We start from the raw sequence: 6,141 nt of genomic DNA, 5'->3' as shown, positions 1-6,141 counted from the left end.
GCCGCAGTACTAGTGCGGGAGGACGGGAGGACCCAGCAACCAGTCTACTTCATAAGCAGGGCCCTACAAGGAGCAGAGTTAAGATATAGCAAGTTGGAAAAGCTAGCCTTAGCACTCCTAACTTCCTCGAGAAGGTTAAAACAGTATTTCCAGAGTCACCAGGTGGTCGTCAGAACGGACCAAGGGATCCGACAAGTTCTCCAAAAACCCGACCTGGCGGGAAGAATGATGACTTGGTCCATCGAGCTCTCTCAATATGACATACGGTACGAGCCCCGGCAAGCCATCAAGGCACAGGCCATGGCAGATTTTTTGGTTGAAGTAACAGGAGACCCAGGCGAAGACATGGGTACACGGTGGAAGCTCCATGTGGACGGAGCCTCCAACCAGACCTTCGGAGGAGCCGGGATCATCCTAGAAAGTCCAAACGGGGTCGTATACGAGCAGTCGGTCAGATTCGAGTTTCCCATCTCGAACAACCAAGCAGAATACGAAGCCCTCATAGGAGGCTTGGCCCTAGCAACAGAGGTCGGTGCAAAAAGGCTGGAAGTATGCAGCGATTCCCAAGTCATCACTTCCCAAGTAAACGGCAGCTATCAAGCCAAGGACCCCTTGTTGCAGAAGTACTTGGAAAAGGTCAAAAGCTTGAGCCAAAAGCTTGACGAGGTCACGGTCCAGCATGTACCCAGAGAAAGGAACACACGAGCAGACCTCCTATCAAAATTAGCCAGCACTAAGCCAGGGGAGGGAAACCGGTCTCTCATCCAAGGCATGACAAGGGAACCTGCAATCGCACTACACATAACAACCCTAAGTTCTTCATGGCTAGACCCCATCACCAACTACTTAGAACACGGCCAAGTCCCTGGTGACGAAAAGGATGCAGTGAAATTAAGGAGGGAAGCGGCCAAATACGCCGTCATCCAAGGACAGCTGTTCAGAAAAGGGCTCAGCCAGCCCCTACTGAAGTGCCTACACCCCGACCAAACGGATTACGTCCTCAGGGAAGTCCACGAGGGCTGCTGTGGGCACCACATCGGAGGAAAAACCCTAGCGAGGAAGTTGATCCGAGCTGGGTACTACTGGCCGTCGATGATGGCAGATTCCAAAGAGTTTGTCAAAAAGTGCATAAAGTGCCAACAGAACGCCAACTTTGCCAAGGCACCGGCAAACGAGTTGAGCTTGCTGACGACCTCCCGGCCATTCGCTCAGTGGGGAATCGACCTCTTAGGGCCCTTCCCTGTCGGCCCTGGGCAGGTCAAATATCTCATAGTGGCAATTGATTACTATACCAAGTGGATAGAAGCCGAACCATTGGCTAGCATATCCTCAGCCAATTGCAGAAAATTCATGTGGAGGCAGGTGATAACACGGTTCGGGATACCGGAGGTCGTTATCTCGGACAACGGCACACAATTTGCTGACAAAAAGTTCACAGAATTTCTCAACGGCCTAGGTATAAGGCAAAGGTTCTCTTCGGTAGAACACCCTCGGACGAACGGACAAGTGGAGTCCGCCAACAAGGTTATCCTTTCGGGGCTAAAGAAGAGGTTGGACAACAAAAAGGGTGCTTGGGCCGACGAACTGGCATCGGTCCTCTGGTCTTATCGAACGACCGAGCAATCCTCCACCAAGGAAACCCCTTTCCGACTAACGTACGGGGTGGATGCAGTAATACCCGTGGAGATCGGTGAACCGAGCCCGCGATTGCTTTTGAAAGGAGTAGAGGAAACTGTAGAAAAGGACCTGATTGATGAAGCCCGGGAAATGGCCCATTTGACGGAAACAGCGCTAAAACAAAGGATAGCCCTGCGCTACAACACCAAAGTGCTCAAGAGGGACTTTGAGCCTGACGACCTCGTCCTGAGACGGAATGATATCGGCCCACCGACCCCCGGAGAAGGCAAGTTAGCGGCGAACTGGGAAGGCCCCTACAGAGTAAAAAAGGTGATGGGAAAAGGAGCCTTTAAGTTAGAAAGGCTCGATGGCAAGGAGGTCCCGAGGACATGGAACGTGGACAACCTGAGAAGATTCTACTCCTAAAAGGCGGAACGACGTGCCGGCTAATCTAGCTAAGTAGTCAATCCGTCATTTATAGTAACTTTCAAATCCTTTATGTGATTACCGAATAAGATATACTTGTGCAAATTCTCCACCATGTTCTATCTAAGTTTTTCAGATAAACCGTCCCATCGTGACTGACCACGACGTGCGACCCGGGACTGATCACCCCGGGAAGTCGTCAATCAACGTTATAACAAACAACTACACGAAAGGCCACGGGCCGCCAGTCTAAATAACTTCAAACCAAAAACGGTTAATAGGAACGACAACACGAGCAGGCGAGTAAACGACAAAGTATAAACCAATACGGTTAGAAATGATAACGCACTCAGACAAATAAAAAGCTTATCACGACAACATGGGCAAACGGCTAAAATGGTCATTAATCACAAGCCAAAAACGGCTAAACTGTTCGCAAGCCAAAAACGGCCAAGACTAAGATAGTTTACAAGTCATAACAAAGCGGCTGCACGAAAAACTGTAAACAAAAAATTCACTTCTTGGGGACGTCGACAACCTTGCCATCAAGAATAACCTTGCGGACACCAATCGCCGACGTGTCGAACTCAGGAGCAACAACTTTAATTTGAGCTTTGAGGGCTTCCTCAGTACCCAAGATCGCAGCCTTGCCCTGCTTAACGACATCTTTATACTTCACCTTCCACGTTGCCAGCTCGGCCTCCGCGGCCTGCTTCTCTTTCTCGACTTCGGCCGTACGCTTCTGCGCTTCGCCGACCTGTTTCTCCAGAGCCATCTCACGCTCGACTAGACGTTCAATCGTCGCGTCCGACTCTTTCTGTTTCTTCTCGGCAGCTGTTAACTTTTGTTCGGCGGAAGTGGCTTTCTGCTCGGCGGTGGTGGCTTTCTTCTCGGCGGCATCCAACTTCTCCGAAGTTTGAGTCAACTGCTCCCGGAGAGTTTCCACTTCACTTTTCAATTCATTGTTGGCCTTCCCAGCGGAGTCCAACTTCTGACGGAGAGACTCCATCCCGGATAGCTCAAACTCGGCCTTCCGGGCTATCACGGCGCCCCGCAGAAGAGTCCGGTACATCCACCTCGCCTGCCCGGCAAGGGAAGACTCATGGAAGTATTCCTCAGTGCCAGGAATGAGTTGGGTATCTATGAAGTTGCTGGCATCGAAATTCCTTTCCATGACGGTAAGGACACCCTCAGGACTAGAGGACGCCGTGGATGTCTTCTTTCTCTTTCTCTTCAGGCTAGAGACCTCCACCACCTCCTCCTCATCATCCGGATTGGGCACCGAACCCCCAGTCCCGACAACCTCACGGATAGGAGAAACACGGACCGCCTTGCCACCTTCAACCGAGGCGCCCTGAGCCGAGGTCCCGATCCCATCGGTTGCGGCCTTCTGCTCGGGAGCGTCTTTGTCCTCCGGAGCATCAGGTCCCTTGGAGGCGGGTTGCTCGTCACTCTCCTCATCGTCGCCACCACCAAGGAAAGTTTGAAACAAGTCGGGAAGACCCGTCACGGACGCCGACATATCCACTGCGGGAAAACAAGTAAGGTCGGTTAGTCGTCACATAACATCAACAAGAAAGGAAAAAGATAAAGCGTAAAGTAAAGAGTTTCTCACAAATATAATTACGACCGGAATCCCGATCACCCATGAGGAGGTGGGGATTTACTGGGTTCTTCCCAAAAACCGCGTTTAGCACCTCGGCAATCTGCTGATCTTCTGCCGACATGTTTTTATAAACTACCTTAATAAAACTATTGGCTCCTGCCCCGAAGCTCCAATAAGTCGGGATGAGCCGTACCCCCTCCAGAGACAACCAAAAGGGGTGAAGACCTTTGGCCGGACGGACCTTAAAATACTTGTCCTTAAACCCATGGTAAGAATCTTCGAACAAGCCGAAAATCTTCCGACCCTGAGCAGCCCGGAAGGACATGAACCCTTTCCTATGTTTCCCCTGCTTGGTAGGGTTTGTGAGGGTGAAGAAAAAGAGGAAGACATCTACGGACACCGGCAGGTCGAGATATTCACAAACCATCTCGAAACAGCGGATCGAAGCCCAACTGTTCGGATGCAACTGCGACGGTGACACAGAAATCCGGTTTAAGAGCGCCATTTGAAAGGCTGAGAACGGAATGCGAACTCCGACTTGAGTGAACATGGCCTTGTAGAACCAAATCCAGTCGGCGACCTGGCGGGGTTGGAAGTTGATTTCATACAACCGCTCGTGAGCAGCCGGGACGAAGGCGTCATAATTGGCCTCCTCGTCAGTCCCGCCACACAGATACCCGGCTTGTCGGAACTCGGTGAGCTCCTCTTCGCTCATTTGGTTGGGCGAATCCCTCACATCTGAGACGACCCAAGCATACTGGTCGTAAGCCGCAGGGTTAACGGATGCTCGGGAGACCGTGCGGGCCATACCTACATGGGGGTACCATCCAGTTAGTCTAAGAGATCGGTCGCTCAGGCCGAAAACAAACACCACCCCCCACGACTTCCCGACTAACGGCAAACAAGACTAAAAGACTAAAGGAACGAGAAAAAGCCTACCCTAGAATGGTACTTTCCCCCCTAACACGTCTACTCGCAACTAAGGCTACGCAGTAACATCAAAAGAACCAAATAACAAGCATGCAGAAGTAATGCATAAAAGGGAGGATGATCAGAAAAAATTACCTGAATTGATGAGAGGAAGATGGAGTTGAATCTGGTAAAATGCAAGAAACCCGAACGGAGGCACCACAGCAAAGCCTGGTAGCAAGGAGGGAGAAGGGAGAATAGAGGGTGCGGAAAAAGTACATAAAATGAAGAAATACCAAAACCGCTCGTTTAAAAGCTGCCTCCAGAGCACGAAACGCCTGGGGGCAAAATGGTCTTTTCAAACGGGGTTTTTCACCCCATTATGAGCATTCAATGCTCGGCGCAGGAAACGAGGCGATGAAACGGTTGTTTGAGCAACCAAGAGACGCGCCTTGGGGGCACGTCCTCCCCACGAGCGACCGACCAGACGAGATACGAAACGACACGCCATTGGTAGCTCCCACGACTACCATTGGCGCGTGGGGGCACTGTTACGGCCCGGCCCAGAACCAGCTTTGGGCCGACCCGACCCATGTAACACCCGACCCGGGCACGCGCCCTACAACCGACCCGGACACGCGTCCTGTACGGATCACACACGTGCTGCAGGACAGCGTCCTTGGGAATATGGGCCTGTCACGTAAGGGGCCCACTACTGACATGTATATAAGGGGAAGATTGGCTCTTACCCCGAGGTACGTCACATTCTCTCACCCCATCATTCTGCCCGCCTGCACATTGCTGACTTGAGCGTCGGAGTGTCTTTGCAGGTGGCACCCCCCCTCGTCCGTTCACCAGCACAAGTGCTCGCCAGCTCGGCAGTCCCACAATCAGTGCGACCAGGACTAAGACATCCTCACCTATCCACCTTGGCATCTTCTGTCCACCCGACCTGTTCGGAAGCCGACTAACGAACAAATTTAATTAAATTTAGTTACTAAAAATATTTATAATGTAATATCACTATTTTAATAGTTAACAAATGATTGATGTAAAATGTAGATATGGAATATCTGGATGTTGTATGCAGTTGTGGTGTTAGTATTGAAGTAATCAGACGGTCCAAATTTAAGGTACATTAATCGGATAGACCGATTTAAGATATACAAATTAGATCATCTAATTTGTCACACTAACTACATGTTGCGCATACATGATAGCTTTCCTCGGTTAAGCTCTCTCTCTCTTCAAACAATACAAGAAAACAGCTCTATTGTCACGTTTTTAAAGCGTGGCAAAAAGCTGAAAAGTGTGATGATAGTTTTTCGCCACGCTTTTTGAGCTACCACCACGTTTTTGAAAAGGTGACCTATGAAAGGGTGGCAATTGCTTTATTGCCACGCTTTATTTTTTGCCATGCTTTTGCAGATTGTCCCAATTAGAAAGCGTGACCATGTGAGAGATACAGCCACGCTTTTAAAGCGTGGCGACTGCAAGAGATACAGCCACACTTTCAAAGCGTGGCAATAGCGAGATACGACCATGCTTTAAAAGCGTGGCGATAGCCTTGTCAAATTTAAAAA

The sequence above is a fragment of the Arachis stenosperma genome, chromosome 3, assembly GCF_014773155.1.
Source record: "Arachis stenosperma cultivar V10309 chromosome 3, arast.V10309.gnm1.PFL2, whole genome shotgun sequence".
Taxonomy (NCBI): Eukaryota; Viridiplantae; Streptophyta; class Magnoliopsida; order Fabales; family Fabaceae; genus Arachis; species Arachis stenosperma.
The sequence above is the reverse complement of the archived record's forward strand: the minus strand, read 5'-3'. Positions refer to the sequence as shown.